Source organism: Apus apus, chromosome Z (genome assembly GCF_020740795.1).
Source record: "Apus apus isolate bApuApu2 chromosome Z, bApuApu2.pri.cur, whole genome shotgun sequence".
NCBI classification, from domain to species: Eukaryota; Metazoa; Chordata; class Aves; order Apodiformes; family Apodidae; genus Apus; species Apus apus.
Genome location: NC_067312.1, coordinates 52,309,071 through 52,336,831, shown reverse-complemented (window position 1 = coordinate 52,336,831; position 27,761 = coordinate 52,309,071). Strand labels below are relative to the sequence as shown.

Genomic DNA, 27,761 nt, shown 5'->3' with positions numbered 1-27,761 from the left:
CAGCCTGGGAACAGAAGCTCTGCATCCAGTCACAACACAACATGATGTGAATACCTGAGACAAAGCAGGAATGACTAGGTTGTGATGGCCAGAGAGCAGCTCTTCAGGAAATGCAGAAAAGAAAGATGAAGGTGAAGAACAGAAGTTTGGATATACGGAGCTCTTTCAGGGGAAGACAGTTGTGTGAGAGCTTGTGGGTCCACATCAGAAAAAGAGGCCAGTAAGTGTGGCATCAGAGCAAAAATGGCTTTCTTACAGACCTCTCAAGCAGATGAAGCACCCCAAACAACTTAAGGGCTGCTCTTGATCACAGCCCTGGCTTTTATGAAGAATTTCAATCTCCCTGACATCTCCTGGAAAGGCAACAGAGCAGATGAGACAAACACTGGCAAGGACATTTCTAGAAAGAATATCTGGATAGGCTCACCTGGGATGGCGCACAGCTAAGGACATCTGCTCTTCACTGGAAGGGAAGTACTGATTAAGGACATTAAAAAAAAAAAAAATCACTGGCAACCTCAGTGGTAGTGACCATGACACAGGGGAGCTCGAGATCATAAGGGCAGAGAGGAAGGAGAGTGGCAGAGCACACGGACTTCAGGAAAGCAGACTTGGGGAGTGGTGTGTTCCCATTGGAAGCCACAATGACAGATAAACCAGAACAACAGCTCAGCCAAGAAAGGAACTCATAGTGAAACTCCACTGCAAAAAAACAACATTAAGGAGGTGAAAGGTTAGGATACAAAGGAAAAGTTCAGGAACTTTGTCTGTCCATGCAAAAATGGTAAGACGTGCAAGCATCATAAGGATAATAAGATGAGCTTTTATTGCTACAATAGCAGTAAAAGTCTGAACAAGGAAAATGTGGGAGAGTTACTGAATGGAGTAGGTAATTTAGTGACAACAGAAACAGATGAGGCAGAGGTACTAAATTTAAATTTTTTGCCTTTGCTTTTCACCAGCAAGGTCTTCCACTGTTCATTCTCACAGACAAGGTTCAAGGAGGGAAATGAGAGCCAACAGTTGATGATGACTTAGTCAGGAACTGCTTAACAGGAATTGATCCTTACAAGTCTATGGGATCAGGGTAGTGAGAGAGACGGGCAATGGCAGGACAAGGCTGCTCTCTTTCCCATCTGTAGTATCATGGGAGATCACAGAGGACCCTGACAACTAGGAAAATGTTGCATCAATTTTAACAACAAACAGAAGGCCAAAAAAGGACAACTTGGGAAACTGGAGGATGGTCAAACTCACTTTCATCCTTAGTGAAATCATGGGTCAAGTGAATTATTTTTGAGCATGCTTCTGAACATATGAATGAAAAGCTGCTTGTGAGCAGGTAAAGTTTATTCCTTTCCTTATTCCTTATTCCAGTCCTCACTCTATTGCTAGTCACCACACAGAAAGTTAATACAGGCGCCCATGCATATCTGCACCTGTGGCTGAAATAAACTAAGAAGCATGGAGGAATGGGAGAGGAGGATGAATAGGAGTCAAAAGCACACACCTCTATCTGGAAACTTCCACTTGAGAGATGGCTATGTATGTACAAATCCAGATCCTAAAGCTGAAAACCTCTTTGAACACTTTTTTTAAGCAAACCTGTGAAGCAGCAATGACATAAGAAAGACAAATGTCCAGGAGAGCCCATCCTTAGAGATAAAGTTTTATCACAAGCTCCAATGCAAGAAGAACAGAAAAATCTCAACTGGGTACTCAGAGAAACCTCAATTATTTAGAAAACACTCTTTTAAATATAAAAAAATGCAAGATGAAACAATAACATGCTATCTGACAGCCCACTGTGATTCACAAAAAAACCAAACTCTGTTCAGTTCATGTACCCTCTCTCCATTACTACAAGGCAAACAATTTGCCATTGAAATCCACCAACTACCATCATCTAGACTGCCACACAAATTCTGAACAGAAAGAAAGGGCTGTCCTTTTTAAACACTGGAGTATTTGCACATGTTCCTGAAAATTACTGTTGAAGCTCCCACTGGCAGCTGTATGTAGCTCTGAAGAACTCAGCTGCAACTGACAGGCCATCAGCTCCAGCATCCCCCCTAGTCTCAAAGCATGACATGACTGCATTCCTCAGGTCCAGGGTTATGACAAGCACCTCAGAGTCACGCTTCCACAGATCTATTCTTGGTGTGTTGGCCACAGAGAGGGTCACAAACCATGACAGCATATGCTTCACAACAGACATCAAGAGAAGGTAAGTTAGGAGCCACAAAACTTAAGGCAGATTAGATCCATCACAGGTTTTTGTCCCAAGGGAATATGAGGCTACTGCATTAACCACACATATGCATGTCAAGCCACAAGAGGATTGAGAGGCCTAGAGAACTGATGATACAACCAACACCTGATGGCAAACACGTCCTGCCTGGATGAAATCTGAGAGTCTGGAGATCAGGTTCATATGATACCTTTTCACTAGTAGATCCATTTGAAGGAGACATGACCCTTACCCGTAGATAATTGTGCCAAAACCAACACACAGAATGTATGCAGCAATACCAGCAAAATTGTTTTACCAGTACCTGACTTTTTTTTTTTTTTTTTTTTTTTTCAGAGACAACCTTTGTCATTACTGCAGCATTCATCCAAAAGCACTTTGCCATTTCAGCATACTAGAATAGTAACTTTTGCCAAGCACTCTGAGGGAGCTAGACATGGCGCCAGGTAACTCAGTAGATGCACAAACCAGCTGGACATGGGCAACAGGCCAGGAAATGCAGAGCAGACTGCAGGGCTGGACACTAAGGACTGGATTTCACTGTCTACCACTCAAACACATAAGGCAAAGAAAGCATCCACATTAATAATAGTTCACAGAAATCACAGAATCACAGAATTACCTTGGTTGAAAAAGACCTTCAAGATCATTGACTGAGTCTAACCGTCAACCTAATACTAACAAATCCTTAACTAAACCACATTCCTAAGTATTATGTCTATATGATTCTTAAATTCCTCCAGGGATGGTGACTCCACCACTGCCCTGGGCAGCCTGCTCCAATGCCTTATAACTTTTCTGGTAAAGAATCCAATCTAAACAACTTAAGGCCATTGCCTCTTGTCACTTGCAACTTCATTGAACAGATTGATCCCCATCTCACTACAACCTCCTTTCAGGTGGCTGTAAATAGCAATAAGGTCTCCCCTCTGCCTCCTTTTCTCCAGGCTCAACAACCCCAGCTCCCTCAGCAGCTCCTCATAAAACAGATGCTCTAAAGCCTTCATCAGCTTTGTTATCCTTCTCTGGTCATGCTCTAGTAGCTCCATGTCTTTTCTGCAGTGAGAGGCCCAAACTGCACAGAGTACTTAAGGTGTGGCCTCACCAAGGCCAAGTACAGGGGCAGGATCACCTCCCTGGTCCTGCTGGCCACACTACTCCTTATACAGGCCAGGATGCCATTGGCCCTCTTGGCCACCTGGGCACACTGCTGGCTCATGTTCAACCGGTTGTCAATCAGCACGCTCAGGGCAAAACAAGACATTGTGCAGAGGATTCTCATGGAAACCACCTTGTTAATGCCCCAAACAACCAGCCAGTGAGACTGCCCTGCCCACAGAACGGAAGGCACATGTACATGGCTGCAGAAAGAGGGTGCAGAGCATAACAATGAACAGTCTCACACACTATGTCCTAGGAGAATGCAACAACTTCAGGAGTCCATTTGTAAGGGCTTTCTGTGATCAGATTCTCAAGTTACATGTTCCAAGTTACAAAACTTGTTTTGTAGTACAGTGTCACAACAAAAGCACACCAGTGAGTCTGAAATAATTTGGTAGAGTGAGGCTGGGTGAGGGTTCTGAGTTAAAGACCCAACAACAACAAACAAGCTGTTATGGAGCAGGCATTCTTTATTGCAGCACTGGGGATTCTCCACCGTAAGTGCTCACATGAGTTACCAAAATACCTCAACTAATATAGACCAAAACCATTCATATTCATATTTTATGTCAATGAGTTCCTAGAATTATTTTACATAGAATAGGAATAGGCTATCTTCGTAATTATGCATGCTCGAGGGCCTCCTGGGGGGGTCTTTTTTGATTCTAGTCCTTTGGCACCTTTGTCCTGTCTCCCACCCGTTCCGTCTCCAGTCTCCTGCTGGTAGATTGCCCAGATGGGTCATAATCAACATGAGTGTTGTCTGTAGGTGCCACAGGTTCTTAGAAGACTTGATGTTATCACAACCTACAGGATGCTTGGCATAGTTGGCTGACAGTTTCACAAAGCACATTGTTTTAAAAGTAACCTGTTCGGGTAACTTAATACAGCAAATTAATTATTTTAGTAAATTTTTATTAGGCTATATTTCTATTGAATCTACTAACAAGCACCCTATGACTATCCAGGTCCTGGGCAAAACAGACTCAACTTGGGGAAAAAATAATAATTTATTTCACACTAATCAAACACACACAGGACAAAGACAACACAAAGAGCAGGGCTTGCACATGTTACCCACCCCTCCCTTCTTCCCAGGCCCAAATCACTTTGTTCCCGGTTTCTCTCCCTCCTTCCCCCCAGTGGCACAGGGGGACAGGGGATGGGGTTCAGAGTCAGTTCACAGGCTGGTGGTTCCTGCTGCTCCTTCCTCCTCAGGAAGAAGGATTCCTTACAGTCCTGCCCTGCTTCCCCATGGGAGAGAGTCCTCCACCAACCTCTCCTCCATGAGTCCTTCCCACCAGGTCCAGAGCTGCTCCAGCCTGGGCTTCCCACAGAGTCACGGGTGCTTTGGGAACAGTCGCCTCCCCTGGTGCCGGGGTCTTCCAAAGCTGTGTGATCAGAGTCCACTGGCAGCAAGTCCTCTGGCCACAAAATCCAAGGCCACTGGCCAGGTTCAGCCCTCCTGGAGCCTTCAGGGAATGTTCCACCACGTTCCTTCACGAGTGCAGGGAGACAGCTCCCATCTCGCCATGGGCTGCAGGGAAACTTCTGCTTGGAGACCTTCCTCCCCTTCTTCCTCACCAACCACCAGCACCGCTCTCCTCCTCCAGCACAGCTCTTCTCCTTCAAGTGCTCCTCTGCTCAGCTCTGGTCTCAGTTCTTTCGTATGTTAATGGCTGAGGTGCATCTATTGTCCCTCTAATGGCTCCTTGGCTGGGTTTGGAGCAGGGGGAGCTTCTCAGCTTCTCACCAGAGCCCCTCCTGGGCCCTTCCCCCGCTACCAAAACACCCACCAAACCAGAAGGGGAAAGAATATCCTCTTGCCATTGCCATTGAAGGGGCTAAATGCTCACAACCCTCACAATGCTCCATGCTGTGCATATAGAAGTAGAAGCCTCTAAGTTAGTAGACACCCATTAATAACACCACCAAAATGGTCCTGCCAAAACACAGCCATACTTGACACACAACCTAGGCAGCAAACACACTTTTTCACTCCCCTTTCAGACCCAGAAAATACCAGTAAATTGTATCTATACACTAAAGTCAGACTCCTTTTTATTTGTGTTAAAACCACAAGTCTACCCATTTCCCTACCTCTGTAGCTAAGGAACAGCACAGAAGTTTGACTCCTTGTCTTTTCAATAGTTAGATACATTTCAGCTATTAAGACTTAATGATCATACCTTAAGACAAAACTTTCATGTCACGTTAAGAAATGACACTCAATTTTAATTAGAGAAGAATGCATGGAAATCACTACTAGGTTTTGTGCAGACACCTACACCAGCTGCTAAGCAGAATTTGTGACTGTTTTTTTGTAGTTTTTTGGGGTTCTTTTGGTTGATTCTTTCTCCTCTGTAACAGTGAGCCAAGCAACAACTTCTTAAGACTATGTGATTCTTAAGCAGTTCCAGTGCTACCACATATAAAAACTGGCATCTTATTTATTAATTCTATCACACAGGCAACAGCTATAAAAACTTTAAAAATGCTGACTACCATTTATTATTATCAATATAGATAATTTAAAAAATTTTAAATGTACAGTATGCTCCACCATTTTTCTGTGCAAAGCTGACCATATTTAACTGTTGAGGATCACATCCTTCTCCCATTGGGAAGAAAACAAAAGCTAAGAAAAATTTCCCTGATCAATACAGAACAGTTCAGTAACAGAAAAACAGCCTGATCTTGCAAATTCATTCATCCACGTCACTCCACAAGGATCAGAAAGAAACATTCTGCAAAAAATGCATTCTGTTCACATACTATGGGAGAAAGAGCAAGTAATTTCTTTCTCTGCCTCCAGAGAACTCAATAGTAATCAAACCACACAAAAAGCTAGAATTATAGGTTGGGGAAAAGCATTGGGTTAAACACTGAAAGTCCAACACAAATGAAGAATCAAAATGGGTCTGACCTAGTTTGTAAAAGTTTTGTTCTGTTTGGCTCACTAATACATAATTCAGCATTTTTCCACAAGAGTTGTGCTAGCACAGAGAGGCCTTGTATCCATAACAAAATTCACAGCAGTAGCTATCATGAAACAGGTTTCAGGATCTGGAGATACTCAAAATCCAACTGGACGGTATCCTGGGAAACCTGCTCTAGATGACCCTGCTTGAATGCTGAAATTGGACTACATGATTAAAAAAAACAATGATCAAAAATAGTTTAAAATACTCAATTTCTGACCTGATTCAATTAATGATTGCTGTCTCTCCTTCTCCTCCTGAACATACCCGTTTTTAGCTTACCCCTTTGCAGATACAGGCAGACTGCTGCTACCTACCCCTGATCCACAGTTACTTTTTCTCCAGATCAAGTAAGCCTCAGTCCCTCAGCCCCAGCTCAGGGGGCAAGCAAGCACTCAGGCTTCTGCAGTACTTCACCATCTTCTGCTGAGCTTGGTCCAGTTCTTCAGTGCTTTTTCTAGTACTGGAGGGTCAAAAGCAGATGCAACACTCCAGATACAACCTAGTAAGTAAAGAGGATCACCTGATCTGCTTGCTGTGTTCCAGCCAATACAGCCCAGGATGCTGTTAGCCTTCATCACTCCAGAGTGTACTCCTTTTCCATGTGTAGCCCATCCTCCTCCAGGGCCTTCAGAAGATCTTCATGATCTTTTCTTAGTCAGCCTCAACCTCTACTGTTTCAGGGAGATGGCATGTCCTGGGGCATTTGTCTTTGCTGAATTTTATAATCGTGCCTGTTGCTCCACTTCCCTAGCCTGTCCAGACTGGTCTGGATGGCAGCCCTTACCTGAAGTGTATAAACTACAAACTCAGATTGGAGTAATTCATTGACTTGGTGAGATGCATTAGAAATACCCTTGACAAGGAGATGTAAAGACATTGAACAGATCCTAGGTTAGACCTCTGTGACATTATCTGTAGGCCAGTAGTGAGTATTACCCACTAACCACCATTTTTGGAGCTCAAACATCTAGCCAGTTTTTCAGTCATCTAGTAGTTTTACACCCATCCAGACCTTACCATCCCAACATGGATGCAAGGATACCACGTGAGACCACAGCAATTACCTTGCTAGGAATCAAGGCAGATGACAAGACAGCCTCTACCATCTCATCATCCACAGTTCTAGTAATTTAATCACAGAAGACAATCAGCCTGATTTAACCTTTTCCCCCTTCCTGTACCCAGAAAAGGTATCCAAGAAGATTTATTCCACTCAGACCAATGTAGTTTACTTTTTTCAAAAACAAATAATACATTCATACAACATGTTGTCCAGGGAGCCTGTGGCTGCCCCCTCCCTGAAAGTGTTCAAAGCCAGGTTGGACGGGGCTCTCAGCAAACTGGTCTAGTGGCAGGTGTCCCTGCCCATGGCAGGGTGGTTGGAACTAGATGATCTTTAAGATCCCCTCCAACCCAAACCATCTATGATTCTATGAATACTGTGCTGTTTGTTTTCACAGCTCATTGAAGATCAAGCTCACCGGGTGAGAAGGTATTAATTCTCCAGCCAAGGTGATGGGGGTGCTATAAATGTTTTAGGAGGCTTGCATGATCACAGAAGTAAACTTGCTATGCAGAAATAATTAAAAAAGAATATTTTTTGCTAAAGACACCCCACCCCTCCACATTGCATTAAAACTTCTAAGTCAGCACCTCCCACAATTTTACAGATTCTGTATTTGTTGGTACTGCAAGGATTTGCAACTTCTCTTGGTGTATCACTCAGAGCTCTAACATGACCTTGCTGTGCTTTAGTTTTCAGCTTGCATTTAGAGAAGCAAATGCCTGTGCTTTTGGCCAGCAGACATTGTGAGTGAAGGAATTCATTCACAGCTTAAACTAACTCCAGACAACAGGGGTCAGTTATTCAATGTTCTGCACTGTAAAAACTGGAGTTTACACCTAATGTAACAGAAGTTGCTTTAACGGCACTCTGGGAATATTTAAAACCTTCTAATAAGAAAAAAACCAAAACCTACAATGTGCCCAGTAGCCCCTTGAGCAGGTGTCTCATTTAACTGCTCTGTAATGATTGAGAACTCCCTGCACAAGCAAAGACTGCCACAATAAACACAGAATTGACCTCTCCTAGTTTTTAAGTTTCCACAGTCTCCAAAGAAAAAAATCAACAGTATTTTGAACTACACAACTACTATTGTCAAGCATATTTGACTTCTAGACAATTTTCAAAAAGACTTCTGATTAGAGCCCAGCTTATTCAAGTCTTCATGGATTTTTCTTTTAAATGTGTTTTTCCTCACAGAGCAACATGTTAATAAAAAGCAAGACTTCCAACAAATTAGAACAATATATAACCCTGTGCCACCCCAGCACTCAAAACAACACATAAACCCATGGGATGGTTACCCAGCCTCAAGAGAGTTCACTCAACTTAAGACTGGAGTGACAACTATTTTTCCTGTTTTCTGCTAGACAGAAAATGCTAAGCCTACAAAACAAAAAGATAATAAAAAGAGGACTTGACCAAAAAATGCAAAGGCTTTAATAGTTGCAAATACTGCAGCTGTTGTAGAAAGTCCTCACATATTACTAGTGGGACACTGGAAATCAGTTACCGAGGTCAACCACTGAGGCAGATTGGAAGCAGAAGAGCATTAAGACAACACAAATCACAAAGCATGATTTGAAGGCCAGAAGTAGAACAGATGAGGAAAAACTCTGATTCAGCATTAGATTAGAATATGCAAAAACAATCTGGTTTTGACACTGCTTCAGTGAGTTCCGTTGGTCTTCCACCACAGCGATACCCTGCTCCTCGCCAGCCAGGTTCTACAGGAGCCTGTACCACAACACCCACAGGCTGGGCACACGGGTCTACCAGCAGAACTACCCCGAAGCTACTGCCTATGCATAAACTCTACAGTAAACAAATCCTCAACAAAACCCCAACTTCCTCCTCCCCAACTCATCCACAAATCCCTTGATTAGGGAGGAAATGGATATAGTAACTACCATCAAAGAATGCGTCTACTGTCAGATCTGCTCCTGCATGCCTCAGAACTAAGGGCAAAAGTAAGGTAATGGGGAAAAACCCCACAAATATAAAATTCTAAAGTGTAGCAATACCAACATACATAAAACATCATGGCAAATCTAACAAGGTATCTGTTACGAACATGATCTGACTAGTCAGAGGGTAAAGACATCTGCGAACAGGAGGGTAGATCAAAGGCGAAGTTTTTGATTGCTTTTGGAGAAGGACAAGTTGTTTTTGCAACAGATGGGGAAATTTTTGCTTTATTTTTGGATGAAAATATATCCCATGCAAAGAAGAAAGTTCACAAAAACATTCCAAAAACCTAAGTACATTTTACCTTTGGGGAAAAACTAAGAATTTCTGCACTCACATCCTAAAGCTAGACTGTAGCACTCTAGATTATTTTGACAGAGTCCTTTTCACTCCAGCCAAGATTCCAAACATTAAAAAAAGGTTTGACACTGACACAGAACAATATCAGAAATACACTGAGTAACATGACACAGACTGGTGTTTTTCAAAATCATTAACACTTCCCAAGCAATTCAGATACTAGAGTAACATTTTCCAATACAAGACAGACTCTCCCACTGGAAGAAGTAGAGGCTGTATTGGTAAGGAGCAGTAACACTACAAAAATTTGATCTAATTCCTTTAAAATATAATAGGACACACACAGCACTTCATCTGCAACACTGTCTTTTAAAAGCTGCTCTACTATGGCATTGGTGAGTCACTGCACAGCAGCTGTAGTGTACAAGACTGAGGCTGGCTGCTGGAAATTCCATGGCTTGAAAAAAGTGTTAGTGGGCCTACCACGAAAAAGAAGGGCACTGGCCATGGGAAACATTAACTGCTAAATGCAAATCAAATAACCATGTATGTGATGTGCTGGTGGGCAGGAAAACCTCAGGGAGCAGCCTTTGAGAGAGCTCAGCCAAGTCTCTGGCACTGTACTCCTGATCAGCAGGAGCTCCAATTTAGCTAAAAGGCAATTAATATTGCTGGACTGTTGGTGCAGAATTTTGACTGCATGTTGTTAGGGTGAGAGCTCAAAGAAAATACTGGTACAACAGCATTATGAAGTATTTCAATTCGCTTGACTTCCAAATCACAGCACAGAGTGTACTGTAGCAGTTTGACATAAATCATCAAAGTTGTTGCAAATCATGAACATTTGGTTTCTAAAAAGAATAAAATGCTTTAGATTATTTCCAACACAAATCTATCCTTAACCAACTTTCCCAGCATTTGATTACATAAACCAAACCATGTCAGGAAGTTAGAAGTGTATCACAAAGATGCTGAGGACCAACAACCACACACAAACACAGTAACAACAAAACCCTGTGTTTTCCTTATGTCTTCTGAACAACTTTCAGAATCAGAGCAGCTGCCATGGCCGTTTACCAAACTAACAGGCCTCCAGGTTGGCAACAATGCACAAAACAACCAGGCCTAAAGTGACCAGTGGATTTACAAGGCACAGAAAAGGTATTCACCCTACTCAGTAACACAATGTTCACTAACCCAGGTGAATTTGTTATGACTTCAAGGGAAAACCTAGTAGCTGTCGCAAGGTGTGATGTGGCTAATTTTTGCCAGGAATTCTTCTGTACAGTTATTCTTCTGCCAGTGTCCCAGGCTAGTTCTGGAAGAACGTCCAGAGTTTATTTCCTTATGAAAGCTCTGGAGAAGAGGCTGCCTCTGCCATCTCCAGACAACAAACTGCTTCACACTCCCCACTCATCCTCTCCCCCAATAATTTTTGGTGCCAAAACCTAAAAATGTTACGTATGGTATTTCAAAAAAGCTACGTGAAGAAGTGATAGTATTTTAAAAACTGGCAAAATTTCTCTGCAACAGCATGGGTTTCTTTTTGTAGCAGTTCTTATTTCACACTGAAGGGAGAAAGTTCTTGCAAACTGAAGTGCTACCTCAGCACTGAATTAAAGAACAAATTTTCCTCAATGATCAGCAATTTACAGTGCTGACACATCTGAATGTGTGTCTTGGGTTCAGACCACCTCATCTATTTGCTACTCCAGAGACAGAATTTGCATTTTCACTTCACAGATTCATCTGTAATACCTCATTTTTCAAAGAACTTGTTTCTTTTTTTTGTCTTTCCTAAAAGCTACTTTTCCCCACCTTTAAAACTAAATAGCTTTAAAACCTCATAATCTCAGCCTTGCAAAACTTCAGACCCAGATGCCACCTATTTCTTGACAACACAGAATGGGTCAGCAAGCATACCACCTTGCCTTCAAATAGATGGTAATAACAAAACAAGATGTTTCTGCAATAAAGCCAGCTGTTTTTTGAGCCAGCTAAAAGCTTAGAAGGTTTCTGTGGTTCCCAAAGGAGTAGTTCTCACTCTTGTCATAGGAAATCTTGCATCACTCCCTTTCTGTTCATGGAGTGGGAGTTTTTCCAGAGTGCTAAAAGTAGGCAACACCTGCATACTGACAAAGCTTTAGAAGGATTATGCTTTTCAGCAACAGAAAAAGTTACTAACAGGACGATGAAGCCAGTCATGCAAAAGAAAGCACACCTTTATGAAATTCATCTGTTACAAGAGACAGTCAGAAAACAGAAATATGTATTTGCTTTTTGTTTTTCAAAGAAGTTACTATGGGAAGATGTCTTCCACATCTGCTATTACAATAATGCATACAGTTCAGAGCCAGCAGAAAGTGATCTTCTGCAAGAGAGCTTCCAACTACAAAGCAGATGCTGAGGTGCTACCTAAACTGATATTTATCTACAGCCTTCAATTGGAACCTAAGAATATTTTCACTTTATTAAATTAGTTTTAAGTAAATTCCTGGCCAACTGATTTTGTTTTGGGTTTTTTAACACATTAAAATCACTTTCAACTATAAGAGACAGCATTTCTGGAACAAAGAGAACATTTCTGGAGGTAGCAAGTTCTCATTTCATGCTTCAAAGCAAAATGTTGACAGTCTTTTTAACGTGGAAGAAATTACCCATTATGATTCTATGATTACTATGGAAACTGTGAAAAAGACCAAAGAATCACAGAATAGTTGAGGCTTGAAGGGGAAGGGACCTCCGGAGGTCATCTTGTCCAACTCCCCTACTCAAGCAGGACCACCTAGAGCAGGTTGCCCAGGATGACATCCAGACAGCTTCTGGGAGATTCCACAATCTCCCCAGGTGACCTGTGCCAAAGCTCAGTCACTTTTGCAGTCTCCTGATGTTCAGAAGGAACCTCCTGTGTTTCACTTTCTGCTCACTGCACTGCCTTTCTTCCTCAATCCCAGAGTCTTCCCAACTGATGGCAATGCAATTACAAATTTTGGGTGGTTTGTCCATTTATCAAGCTAGCATGTAACCCACAAATGAGGATACAAGAACATTAATACACCATCCACTTGCTTTAGAATATATTGAGAATGTACTGAGGCAATAGAAAATGAAAATATTCCAAAACCACAGGGCTGTCTGCCTAGTTGGAGAAGAATGAAGAAAATCCAATGTGCATTGAATATATAGTCACATTAAAACACGAATAAGATCTTCAGTAGGAGGTAAGTATACTGGAGGAAAAGAAACGTACAAAGATCAGCTCCCCAACTACACCTATTCAGACAATAAAAAGTCATTGATACAAAAAGAGTGTTTCTAATTTCTGTTCCATTTAAACTTAGTGAAGTTCTTGCATTGAACTAGTAATAACTATGCCTTAATTCTTCTTTCATTGTAAAAAAAAATATAATTAGGGAGAAACTTCCTGACCTTCCTGGGTTGTAGTAAAAGTTCTGAACCCACCATTTTAAGTATGCAGGATCTATTAAGTTTGGTGTGTATGAGACAGAAACAGGAGGGCCTACAAGTTTGAACTACCATTGTTCATTAGAACTTGGAAACCTTATGAAGGCCTTCCACAAAATGCTCCCTTTTTTTTGTCCTTTTGTTTCTCATGAGCTTAAAAGCCCTTAAAAGTAGAAAACCTAAAGATACTGTGCTCTAAGAGGAGTAAAGCGATTTAGGGCCCACACTACCCAGAGAACGTAGTCGAGTGCTATTTCTTGCACCACTGTTTGCTAGTTCAGACTGAGAAAACATTATTGTGACACCACATACGGGCAATAGAGAAATTAATGTGCCCTTCATTATTTATTAGTAGGCAAAATTAAGAAAGAATTCAAAGACGTTTTGAGTTCAGGGTGAATTTCGCTTGCAGTCAAGAAAGTCTGCACCCTCCAACTGACTACATTTTAGAAGAACATGAAGAAATGGAGAAATCAATTGTGCAACCTTCCTAGACTTAGTACGCTGAATCATTCCCTATATGGAAAAACATGTACAATTAATGAAGCTAATCATCAAGGTAGGGGGATAAGCACCTGTGTACATATTTGCCTGGTTTTCAGTACAGCATATCCATGACAGGCATCAGCCTACACAAATCTACTACCTCAGGCTGGGCTGGCTGAGGGCTATCACATTTACTGGGAAGTTTTAACAGCTCATCCACAAAAAGGATGCCAGAGCAGGGCTTGAAACATTAGGAAAGAGTAAGCTGGTAGCAGCAACTTACACACATGTATACCTCTTCCCACTTGCATTCACGGAATGATGTGTGAAGACTACAATAGGGCTAAATTTGTGGCTATGACTCAAACCTGGAGACTTGCAGCAAGAATGATCAGGACATGAAATGAACATAAAACTACCAGTACATTTCAGCTTAGAGTACACTTAACTAAGGAGCATTACACTTAAGCCTCACAATATTTGTGTGATGAAACTGACTACTTCTCTCAGGGTAACTGTCAATTGTCAAGTTTTACAGTTACATAGCAATTTTCCTAGAGAATCCCTCTCTCAGCTGTGGAACTTTTTGCAAAAGGATGCCACAGACAGCTGATTCTAAAGTGACTACAGACCAGGGGATCACCACCTGTTACTAGTTGTCAAAAGCTGGAAGCACAGACAAAATATCCTTCACTGCTTCTTTTGCCCCTAAGCTTCTCCTGAAACACCCACTAGTTGCTATTCATTGAAATGAAAGACTAAGGAAGAGGGACTTAGCCCAAGGGACTCATGGACATTTGCTCCCACACAAACAGAGATAATAATCTCACTCTTTCACGGCCACAGCCAGCACATGCCAAAAGAAAGGCAACAACTTGCACACCCTGCTTTGAACTCCACTCATTTAAAGTCAATCCCAATGGCAAACTACATAACTTCCTACGGTAGCTTGGCAACTTCAGCGCACAAATGCCCAACTTCCACGGAGTGGGGACTACAGCTTTTCTCCAACAACTGGTTCACCAGTTCATTCAAAATATTAACTCTAGAGAGCACCACCCCCAGACCAGTTCATTTCCACTGGAAATCCTGGGTAATTCACAATTTGGTGTTTCCTTTTGGTTCATCTCTGTCTGCCAGCGTGAAGACTGAGAAATGAGATGAGCTGCATCAGGTTCTCTCTGTTCCTGGATAGTTTATTACAGCAGAAGTACTCAGCTGCTAAGCCATTAAAGCAGCTTTAAGCAGAATGAGAGATACTAAAGATTCTTAATTAAATTGTTGTAAGAACATACATAACGAAGAAGGAAAGGCAGTACAGAATGTTTTCCTTAAGGTGCTTACACAACATGTCTGTAGATTCTGAAGGTTTTCAAAATAACCAGGAGGTGACCCTCTACTTTCAAACGCTGAGATCTGTCAAAATAACAGTGTTGAGCTTGAGGGAACAAGATTATATACCTTAGAAGAAAGAAATATGAGCAGTCCATTGCTTTGTATGAAAGACCAGAAATAAAACTTACAGCTCCAAAACATTTTAGAGAGCTATGAGAATGTTCTTGCCACAGCAAAAATAATGGTAATGAAATTGCTCTGATAAACAAAAAACCCTCTGGACTAAAACTGTAAAAGCAATAAAATGGGCAAGGCACAAGAGAACAACATGCAATATTATAGTCAAATTTGGCATAAATCTTAGAAGACATGAAGAACAACTTTTGTGAATTACAAAGTTAGATTTCTCTTAGTGCAGCAACTACAGACTTCATGGAAAGGAACCAGTATATAACACTGTAGTAATGAGCTTTACACATGAACCTAGAAATTCCGCATCTTAAGCACTTCAAAGGTTAGACACCATCATGTGTTACAGTTTCTACTTTAACTGACACTTCAAGGGAAAAGTCCCAAGAACTGCTCCCCAAACCATTCTCTTCAAAACCTATCACCACCTAGACACTTACAGCTGATGCAGTTTTCCTTCAATGGTGAATAAATTAAAATTTAAAAATAAATTAGGTACTTAAAAGGTAAATAAATTCTTAAGCAACATTCACAGCAGACAGGAAAACGGGCACCTAAGGGAAACCTAGTAGTATGCACAACTCCAAAAAACTCAATAATTTAAGGAAAAGCATAATAAAGCATTTGGCTACTTCGTTATGTACTAATTATGAAATCTAACAAAAAAACACATCAGATAATTCCAATTAATTTCCAACAAATGTATGAGAGGAGTTTAACTAAAACCCTGAAATTGACTAACAATGCTTAACTGAGAAGAAATAAACATGTTTTGAAATGAAAAATTGCAAATGGACCCTTTTACCACTCTCTTTTACCATTATTCTTTCAATTTGCCTTTGAACTTCCTTGTTTCTGTTCTTACAGTCTCTTTCTGAACTCTCCACAAAAAAACCTGTTCCTAAATTCCTTTGTGTTTCTCCGACAGTGGTAGTCACCACAAAGAACAAATGCTTTCATCATGACAAAACCTTCTGCAAAGCTGCATCTCATTATATGGCAACTTCTGATCCTGCTGTCCAGACACAAGTAACATGCTTCAATATACAACACTCTGTTTGAAACTCCATTCCCTGGAGACCTTTGCACCTCACCAAAATCACAGTTTTATTTCTCTCAGAAGGGAAAGAGGATGCAAAACATCTTGCTCTTTAGTGAAGGCTCACAATGTATTTCATACCTAGACTTTCAAGCTTGTGATCCAAGACAAGCATACCTAGTTCAGAGAAAGCAAAGGGAACAATGCACCAAAACTATCAAACACAGTCTGACTGCTAAGCATTGCCTTCCCGGAGTCACATTTTCACTAAAATGGTCAAAGAGTTGTCAGTAAAGTTGGATGTTTTAAAGGCAGTAAAATCTATACAGATGTACACTAATTGACTAAGCCAGAAGAAAATGGCCAAAGCACTTTGCATACTGAGGACTTGTTTCAGTCTTGCAAGACAGTGCCAGCTGTACTGGTAGTAGCATGTTACTTACCACCCCTAAACTCTCGTAACTGTTAGGCAGGCTCTGAAATCATGACAGTGGCACTAAGCCAGACATAGCCTCCTTTCTGATAGACAAACAACAAAGCACAGTTTTTCTGCTTCATCCCTCTCCTGTGCAAGGACAGGTTTATTGTCCAGCACTTCTCCAAGTTCCTGCGAAGACAGACTGGTTAAACTGGCAGCATTTTCCCCTATCTCTACACTTACTCCCACAGGTCTCCCTGTGCTGTCATTTCTGCTTACACTTCTTACAAGATAACTGTGCAGTTAAGTTTTTAATACTGAGCACCCTGTAACAATATTATTCTCCAATACTGAAACCAAAATGCATGCATACAGAGCTGTATAATACAGAAGTATTGCATTAAAACTGAAGCTAAGACAGCAGTTAAACCTTTTCTGGTTTTTAACATGGTTTTGAATGATCACAGAATGTTAGAGGTTAGAAGGGAATTCCGAAGGTCATTGAGCACAACCCCCCTGTCAGAGCAGAACCAAAAACGAGGGCAGATCACTCAGAAAGGCATCCAGACAGGTCATGAAAGTCTCCAGAGAAGGAGACTCCACAACCTCTCTGGGGAGCGTGTTCCAGTGCTCTGTAACTCTCACAGTAAATAAGTTCTTCCTCATGTTGACGTGAAACCTCCTATGCTCGAGTTTGAGTCCATTGCCCCTCATTTTATAACAGGGCACCAGTGAAAATAGGTTGTCTCTGCCTTCTTGATGCCCACTCCTCATTTATTTATAGGCATTAATTAGATCCCCCCTCAGTCTTCTCCTCTCTAGACTGAAAAGCCCCAGGTCTCTAAGCCTTTCCTTGTAAGGCAGGTGTTCCAGTCTCTTAATCATCCTTGTAGCCTCTGTTGGACTCTCTCAAGTAGATCCCTGTCCCTGTTGAACTAGGGAGCCCAGAACTGGACACAATATTCCAAGTGAGGTCTCACCAGGGCAGAGTAGAGGGGGTGGAGAACCTCCCTTGATCTGCTGGAGACACTCCTCTTAATGCACCCCAAGATACCACTGGCCTGCTTGGCCACAGGGGCACATTGCTGTCCCATGGATAACTTATTGTCTACCAGGACTCCAGGGTCCTTCTCCACAGAGCTGCTTTCTAGCAGATCACCTCCTACCCTGGTGCATTTTGTTGTTCCTTCCCAGGTGAAGGACTCTGCATTTGTTGAACCTCACTAGGTTCCTCTGTGCCCAGCTCTCCAGCCTGTCCAAATTTTGCTGAATGGCTGCACAGCCTTCAGGTGAATCAGCAAAACCTCCCAGCTTTGTGTCATCAGAAACTTGCTGAGGACACACTGTCCTGTCATCAAGGTCATTGATAAAGATGTTGAACAGGACTGCTGCTGGACCCAGCACTGGTCCCTGGGGGACTCCCCTAGTTACAGGTCTCCAGCTGGACTCTGCACCATTGATCACCACTCTTTGGGCTCTATTGTGTAGCCAGTTCTTAATCCATCTCACTATCCATTCTTTTATCCCACATATCCTGAGCTTGCTCACAGGGATCTTACGGGAGACTGTGTCAACAGCCTTGTTAAGGTCAAGGTAGACTACATCCACTGGTCTGCCTCCATCTGTCCATTCAGTCACAACATCACAGCAGGCTACCAGGTTAGTCAAGAATGATTTCCCCTTGGTAAATCCATGCTGACTACTCCTGATAACCTTCTTCTCTTCCATGTGCTTAGAGCTGACCTCCAAAATGAGCTGCTCCATCATTTTTCCAGGGATGGAGGTGAGGCTGACTGGTCTGTAATTTCCTGCATCTTCCTTCTTGCCCTCCTGTTTGAAGACTGGAGTGACACTGGCTTTCTTCCAGTCCTCAGGTACCTCTCCTGTTTGCCATGATATTTCAAAAATGATGAAGAGTGGTAGGGCAATAACATCAGCCAGCTGTCTCAGCACTGTTGGGTGCATCTCATCAGGGCCCATGGACTTGTGCACATTCAATTTACATAACTGATCTCTGACCCACTCTTCATTGACTAGTGGAGAATCTTCCCTCCTCCAGGCTTCCTCTCCTATATCCAGGGTCTGAAGCTCATAAGGGCTGGTCTTAGTAAAGATTGAAGCAAAGAAGGCATTCAGCAACTCTGTCTTCTCTGCATCCTCTGTTACCAAGGCTCCCACCTCGTTCAGCAGTGGGCACACATTTTCCATATTTTTCATTTTACTACTGATATATTTGAAAAAGCTCTTTTTGTTTTCTTTTACTTTCCAGTTTGAGTTCTAAGAGGGCTTCGGCCTTTCTTGTTGCCTTCTTACATACTCTGACAATGTCCCTATAGTTCTCCCAAGGGACAAGTCCCTTCTTCCACGAACTGTACATTTCTTTCTTCAAAGAGACTTTCTTTAGAAGATCCTTGCTTATCCATGCAGGTTGTTTACCACCTCTACCAAATTTTTTACTCAAAGGAATGCATCTATCCTGGGCTTGGAGGAAGTGGTATTGAAAAACTGACCAGCTTTCCTGAGCTCTTTACTTCCAGAGTCTTAGCCAATGGGATTCCTGCAAGTAGATCTTTGAAGAGTCCAAAGTTAGTCCCTACGGAAGTAGGGTTGTAATCCTACTTATTGCCCTGCTTCTTCCTTGTACAATACTAAACTCCACCATGTCATGAATACCATTAACATATCAGACAGCACAAAAAAAAAAAATTAAGAAAATCTAATTGCTTAGAAGGCTTTGTAGTCCAAGTCCAAGGAGGAATAGACAAGTTTCAAAGAGAAAAACTGAAAACCCAGAAATCAGGACAATTTAGTTACATGGTAGGCATAGACATAAATCAAATTAGTCTGCAGTAAAAATTTACGAGAGAAACATTTCAGCGTAGTAAGTTTAAATACCAATCTGAAAGTCAGTGATTAGACAAGGCAGAATGTCTCCGAAAACTACAGGAAAGACAAATCAGTAGAAAAGCCAGAAGTTCAAAGGAGAACATGGCAAAAGTTCGAAAAGAAATGTATGCAGAAAAAGTTTTGATACAGGAGGAACTGGAAAAAACACAAAACACGTCATGACACAATGGTTGTAACAATTATATTGGTAAATAATATCATATAACAAAGATAACAACTTCTGGGATAATCACACATAACAATATTTAACCTGTAGTTTTCTAAGTTACAGAAGGTGTTTCAAAAGTTAAAGACTTTACAGGGATAAGAAGCTGCTGATGTCACTCAGAAGAAAAGCAGTAGTGTTAAAAAACCGAAAAAAACGTCATGTAACTGCCTTAACACTGAGGAGCTGAACTGTGTCCATGAAACAGTCTTTTCTTACCCAGAACTGACAGAAAAGCTATCCTTTTCATATCCATATGTTTGTATGGCTCTAGTGAAAACTAAACCACAGCACTGAAGTTTCCTGAGCATTCTTGGAAGCTCACCAGTTAACCATGCAGTGGTTCAGTACCACACATACTGCTCTAACTGTTCAATTTTCTTTCTCTCTTAACTCTAAATGTGTCAGAGTTCTTTACTACTACAAGTAGACCTACCAATCACATCAAACACAAAATATCCATTTTTCTCCTCGCTCCAGCCTTTTTTTTTTTTTTTTGTCTTCCACTCATCCTTCTTTCAGCTTGGGTATTGCTGACTACCTGAGGCATACTGCCAAACAACACAAGATATGTAACATGAAGTTAAACATGCAGCCAATCACCTTGGCCAACAGGTATGCTAACGATAATCTACATCTCCCTGGGGACTTATTAATAGAAAGCATTAACCCTGTCCAGACAGGACACTTCCCCATCTATTAGAAGACTCAAATATTCACTCATTTCTTGAGCTGGACAGCAAGCACACGTCATGAATCAGAAAGCTTGTAACTCTAGTGAAAGCTTGTTTGGGAAACCAGAACATGGTAAAAACACTGATGAAGTACAGTCACTCACCAGGTGAATCCTTGTGGTTTTTTTTCTCTTCCCACCAGCTCAACCACAGATGCAAAATACGAATTCTGCTTCCAGTATTTCCACGACTGCAAAAGCCCCCAAGGACTCAGTCCATCCTTCTTTGTGAAACCACTTCAATGAGAAGTCAATGTATTCTCAAGAATACTGTCAGAACATACTCTACTTTGCCTCTGAAAAGCAAAGCTCTTAGAGCAGGGAGACTGCCCACCATGTGCCACCATCACAGTCAGTTACAATCAGGATACTCTTCCTCAACAGCATTGTTTAGACCTTATTCAAGAAATGTACACAGCACTCAGGATAATTACCCCATTGAAAGGATTATTTTTTTTCTGTTTAAAAGAAAACAAAGCAGACTTGAGACCTGCTTTTTGGTGTTCTAACTTCAAGGAAGCAGCAAGTTGCATTAGCTAGGGGATGGAACCCAGGCTTACCAAGCAGCTGCGCTAAAATTGGAAGGCAGCAAACAGTTGGAAACACTCCTCACAGAAAAACACTAGATTTGTACAAGTATTTTAAAATCTTCCAATGTCCATCCACCTCTAAAGAAATTACACTATCTGACTTTACAGCAAGAATTTCTCTTAGGCTTTCTCTAAGAATTACATGGAGAAAAGGCAATCCCAGCAATGTAATATGGAGTAGACAGTTCCAGAAAGCACGGGAAAGAGGAATGAGTAGATTGAGGCTTCATGCAGCCTGGTCTAGTGCGAGGTGTCCCTGCTCACAGCAGAGAGGTTGGAACCTGATGATCTTTAAGGTCCCTTCCAACATTAACCATCCTGTGACTCTATGATTCGTAAGTAATCTTGAATAATCAGTGAGAGCTTCTTGATTATTCATAGCAATTAAAATCAAGGCCGTTTACCAGAAAAATGAGTTACTTAGGATTTTTAGGAGGAAAAAGGGTTTAACTAAATTTCAGAAGTAAAAGCAGGGAGAGGGCCAAAAAATACCCTCAAGGAGATAAAAAGGGGAGCAAGAGAACAGAATAATGAGTGAAGTCACAGAGAACTTCCTCTGCTGCAGGCCTCTGTCCTCCTTGCCAGGGCACTACCTCCACATTTTCTGAATATCCTCAGGACATGCTCTGTTCATAAGCAGGCAAAGCAGCACACTGCCAATAAAGAAAACACAGGAGACATGACCCAGTCAGTTCCACACCAACATGCAAATGTGTTGAATGAAGTGTGGGCAGAACTGTTCATCTAAGGTGTGCTTATCCTCATCTGTCTATCATAATTCAGTAATACTGGACAAGACATGAAGTTTCAAAGCAATCCTCATTTTCTAGTCTATTAACAGCAGTAACAGAAAGAACCTGGGGTCAAATGGAAAAGAAACAGAACAGATTTATGACAGAATTGAACTACAGCAAGTGAGGGGCAAATAAAGTGACAGATAAATTTCAGTGCCTAAAGAACCCACACAAGAAGAAAAATAATCTCAGATACACTTGTACACCAAAAGCTTTCTTTTGCTTCCTACCCTTAAATGGAAATGGTCTCTTTGCAAAGCTTCCGATATAATTAACAGATGAACAATTCAGGAACAGCAGAAAATGATTACAGAATAAGACTCAGAATTCCATACACTGTGGGTTTGCTAGCACCTTGAAAATTGCATTCTTAAGAGCCTGTCATTTGCCACAGAGCAGTGATAAAGTGATGGGGTGGAGACTGGGGTGGGGACAACACATAGAGCTGAGACGTGGACAGCCTAGAAATTAAGATGACTGAATGAATCACGAGTGCCACAGATAAGGTGGGCAAAGGAAAGTTACTCACTGTGCCTCAAAAAACCACCCCACTGCATTGAATGCAATGTGCCTGATAAAACTTCCAGCTCAGAAAGTCCATGACCGGGACTTCCTACAGCCTGGGTGGTATGATGGGAAAAATTACTTACTTTGTGCCTCACTCAAACTCCATTCTTAAGCATCTACTGAGGGCCACAAATAGCAACCAGGTACAATCTAGGCTGACCTAGGACCAACCTGTACCTGGCAATACAAGAACCACAGTTGACTTTCCACAGATGTTCCTCTAAACTTTAAAGTCCAGTTGTAGATAGCTTTCCAAATGTTTGTGGAAAGCATTTCAGTATTGTTGTGTGGCCTCAGTAAGGCAGCAAGACAGAGCAAGACAACACAAGCAGGATCAACAGCAGTCTCTCTCAGTGTAGGAAACCCATTAAGAGACATCATGTGGCTTACTGGGCACAGTATTCCATACCCCTAATAGTCCTATTACATACTGTAAGTGCCTGAACAGAGCAAAAGAAACCTCCAGGCACCATAGACTGCATCTATACAAGATTTTCTCCCTCCTCTGAAAGTAGTCTGCTTGACTTGCCAGTTTTTCTTTTTGCATTATCAGTTTATAGCATTTTGCAAAATACAGCCTCCACCCGTACAACAGCAATGAAAGTGAAAGGATTCTGCCGCATGAAGCAATAAAGAAAGGCACATTCTTTCCTGGTTCAGAAGCCAGCTACCAAGATTATGACCAAGGGTCAGATATTGATTTCTAGCAGGATCCAAGGACTGAGGAAAGTCTGTCTTTAGACTTCGTAACACTCCACACATGACAGATCTTCTGTGCTCAGGTACCTGGAAACTGAAACCAAAGGAAGGAAGAGCAGGGGCTGGAGAAGTTAAAAGAGAAAAAAGCACTAAACAAAATACTTCTAACATCCTCTGGAAATTATGTCTTTTTTCCTCTGGCTACTCAAGACACCTAGAGGTAAGGAAGGTAAGAGGAGCTGGAATATAGGGCAATATTATTAGGAGTACCAAGGAAATAAACAAGGGTGTTGTGTGGCCAACATTAAACATTAGAAAAAGGAACTAGAGAGGACACCTCCTAGATACAAGCTCAATCCACAGAACATCTAATAGTAAGATTCCTACTTCTGGGGTGTTGTTACAATTACAGTATTAAAAGTATTCTCTAACAAGAACCTAACAGCAAGCAGCAACTACAGTAAGTGCTCTTACTACAGGCAGACTCTCAGAATCCATCAGAGGGACTGGAAGACCCTGCTTAATGCTCCTAAATAGTCCTACGTCTTCAACAGTCTTATGTTTTCAAGGGCTACTTTGAGAGAGATGAGCACAATCCAAAATTTGTGATTTACCTACTATCAGCAGCCTGCTTCAATAAACCATTTAATGTTAAATCTCCTGGAGTCAAATGGATTTCTAGGCACAGATCCTCATTTGTCCAGCTGCCAATGTTTTCTACACTATTTTCATAACAGAAGCAGCATTCCATAATGAGAAAATCTCCCAGTTTTACAAGAAATTGTTTCTCTCCAATACTGGGAACCATACTACAAAACTTAAGAGAATAATGGCAATGCTAAAATGTTTTTAATGAACAGTTCAGCTGGAAAAAAAAAAAAGTGTAGTCAGATGTTTAGTTCTGTAGAACAGGATTAACACGCTACTGTGAAATTATAACACGTTATTGGCTGATACGGCAAATTCAGGATTTCTGCTTATTACTTGCTAAGAAAGAAAAGCTAATATTCATCATATGCCTTGAACACAGTTTACATCGTATTTGCCTGTGCATATCAACCATTAGGCAAAAAGCACCAGACATATACTACTACTGTAAGTACAGGAGAAAAGCAATGGGGCTACGTGAGCAAACCATACCACAGAGCTGGATAAAAGCGACATTCAGCAGCTGAGGCTGGCACCAACCAGCCAAGCTCGTTCTTTAGGTGGAAAGGATCTCTATCCTAAAAATGAGAGAGGCCTCTAGCTTCAGTCTCTGGAAGAATGAGGATTACTCAAAACTGCACAAAGAAAGTGGAAACTAACCTAATTTTTAAATTCATGAACAATCACATGAAGTTCAAAGAAATATCTGCACATTGAGGCCACTGCATCTGTGAAATATTTTATTCACTTTGCATTACTTTAGAGCCACACACAACAGAGAATAAAACCTTCTGTTTCTGAAATGCCAAGTTATTATATGTTCTCCGCTTCCCAACTGTATGTTCCCTCATCATTCATGCTGTCTCTACCGTCATCTGCACATGGGGAATTTCTTTTACAGCCAAAGATATAAATAAATCAATGCTATCACTATTTAATTTTACCAAGGACTTGTTTACTGTATGGGTTCATGAAATTTGATTTCTATATCCTAATAACCCCCTAAAGACTATAAAAATAGATTGCTAGTTACAGGAAAGAATTTTTCAGATTACTGAAAAAACAGAAGCTCTATATTCAACATTGTACTAGCTAGCAGCCGCCCCTGTTATTCTCTGCTCCTAGCAATCTACATCACAGGTACAATGGGTGAAAAGAGGTGGAAACAAAAGTGACCTGGAACTTACTATGCAGACTGAAAAGAAGTGGCTGTAATCTCTTTGCTTGCATTTCTTGATCCCATGTTAGGGCAGCACTTCCACTGAGGCAAACACTTCCAGCTCTCCCACCTACTGTAGGTATGCATCTTTAAGAACATCCAGTGAAGCTGAACAAGGGATTCACCTCAGTTAACACCTAATGCTAGTGTTAAAATACAGTTCATTCATCCAGCCTAGGAGAGAGGTGGTCAGAAGTAAGGTGATAATAGGCAGCTTTTTCTGCTATTCCAGCTGCAGCTTAAATGAGCATGAAGCTATGATAACCTTAGAAACACAGTTAAATTTTAGGACACTACTTACACTGTTTCTAGACAGCTAATAAGGGACTGCAAGCCTGATTCAGAGACTCATAACACGAACTACAGAAAACACATACATGAAGCAAATGCTTTGTCAACTCTGAAAAGACCACAACTCTCCTTATCCGCCTTTATTCAACCAATGCCAGTTAAACACTCAAAAAACCCCAACACAAAAAGGCTCTTGCAGCACGTCCTGATTCCACCTTCCTCTCCTGTTTTGCCAGAAAGGTCCTACAGCCTTACACTCAGTACAAAGAAAGGGACTGTCTAATATTGAAACACTGCTAGCAATGGATAGTGTTCTTCACTCTGAAGAGACTGTGCAACACCACGGTGAAAGGTTCCTGGAGTGTCCGCCCATATAGGACTTGTTCATTAAAAGGTCCCACAGCCTCTCATTTCAGTGAAAAATCGATCCCTTCAAGTGTATTTAAAAAAACTTTCTTCAAGCAATACTGATGTCTCAGATAAGCATCTGGATGACTTTGGAAAGGCTCAAAATGGGCCCATTTTGACCACAGCACAAAATACAAGATGGGTCACATAGAGCAATACCAACTAATCCTCCTCACAAATACAAGTTCTTGGTACATGAACCAAATACTACTCAGAAAGGAGCAGCTCCTTACAAGCACAAGGTCAGAAGCCATCTTCCTTTTCTCCTTACTTGTGAACTCCATGAATTCTTTCAGAGACGCGGTTTCCTTGACAAGCAATGTTTATTACTCTGTATTCCTGCCAATGGCCTTTCTGACCTTTATTCTTACATTAAAATACTTAAAGATCACTCTGTGATGAATGCGGCTGCTTTCTGAAGTTTACTCTGAACATCAGTCATCAAATTTGACCGCAATATATGTATTAGAGAGATGTAATCCACTTAAAATCTCTGTAAAAGTACACACAAAAATCTAGGTACCGCTTTTACAGGAAAACAGACACAGTGTAGCAAATTTATCAAATGACAAAGAGCAGGTCACTTATAAGAAATTTTACTGCAAATCATAGATCAGTCTGAACACTACTCTTTACTTTGCATTTATACAGCTGGATTATTCCTGCATCTTTATTAGTCCTGCAGTAGCTTTCTGCTGTGTGGAGGGGAAAAAAAAATTAAAAAAATCCAACAACCACCACCAACACAAAACCCTCACAACTTTCCGGAAACCTTCTGGGTAAAGTTAAAAATCTGCAATTCCCCGAAAGCTAAGCAATGTATTAATCTCTCTCTACATCAAGGGATTTTGATTTAGCATTTCATTTGGGATTTGACAATTTTCTTTATAATTTGGACTTTTCCCCCATGGCAAGCTTACAAGTATATACAGTATCTTAAGATTTCTGACTAGTGAGTCATCTAAAGAACATCAGTAGGATTCATAGCCTTTACCTATATCCCTCTGTACATACATGCCTTTATCCAAAATAAGGGCTGCTGTGCAGCTCATTTTCAATTTTAGATGGAAGCTACAGGATGAGGAATCCAGAGAACCTACCTTTGGGGTCAACCACATTACTCTTTTCAACTATGGAACTCATCTTGGCAGCAAACTAAGTCATAAGAAATCACACACAAAACACAAGGCGCCGAGTTCACTCTGCTCCTTTGCAGTAACTTTTTCACCTAAGTCTAACTGTCTTGTCTCGGGACACACAATGGATGCGTTTCCTTCTTCAAGCACTTGCCTCGGTGTTGTGACAAAACTATGATCTCAAATTCCTTGTGTAGTCAAAGAAGAGATAAGCACATACAGATAGACAATGTTTGTCTGCATTGGTTATCTATGATATTAATTCCAAATATCTCTGTTCCAGGCCATCTTGTATTTGGATTACATAGCAAGGTTTTGCTAGCTGGGGACAAGCAGGGTGGCTTTTGCGAGATGTCAGAAGCTTCTCCTATGCCTGATGCAACCAGTGCCAATAGTTCCAAGATGGTCCCACTGCTAACCAAAGCGGAGTCAACTAGTGATGGTGGTAGTGTCTTTGCAGTAACCTATTTAAGAAGGGGGAAAAACTGCTGCACAATAGCAGTCAAGAGAGGAATGAGAGAAACAACTCTTCAGACATCAGGGTCAGTGATGAAGGATGTGCTCCAGGTACCAGAGGAGAGATACCTCTGCAGCTCATGGTGAAGATGCTGGAGCAGGTGGATGTGCCTGGTGAAGGCTGTGACCTCCATGAAGAGCTCATACTGGTGCAGGTCTTCTGGCATGACCTGTGGCCCCAAGGAGGACCCATGCTGGAGCAGTCCATTCCTGAAGGGCTGCACCCTGTAGAAGGGAGCCATGCTGGAGAAGTTCATGAAGAACTGCAGCCTGTGGCAAGGACTCTTGTTAATGTTCATGGAGGACTGTCTCCCGAGGGAGGGACCCCGTGATGGAGCAGGGGAAGAGTGTGAGGAGTCCTCCCCCCGAGGAGGAAAGAGCAGCAGAAA

General features: G+C 41.5%; 1 protein-coding gene across 3 annotated transcripts in view; it reads right to left on the bottom strand.

Annotated features, from left to right (window-relative positions):
• The window catches only part of RNF38 (ring finger protein 38), a 116,509-nt gene that overhangs the window by 74,471 nt on the left and 14,277 nt on the right, over positions 1-27,761 (bottom strand). The gene's annotated exons all lie outside the window — the stretch shown is intronic.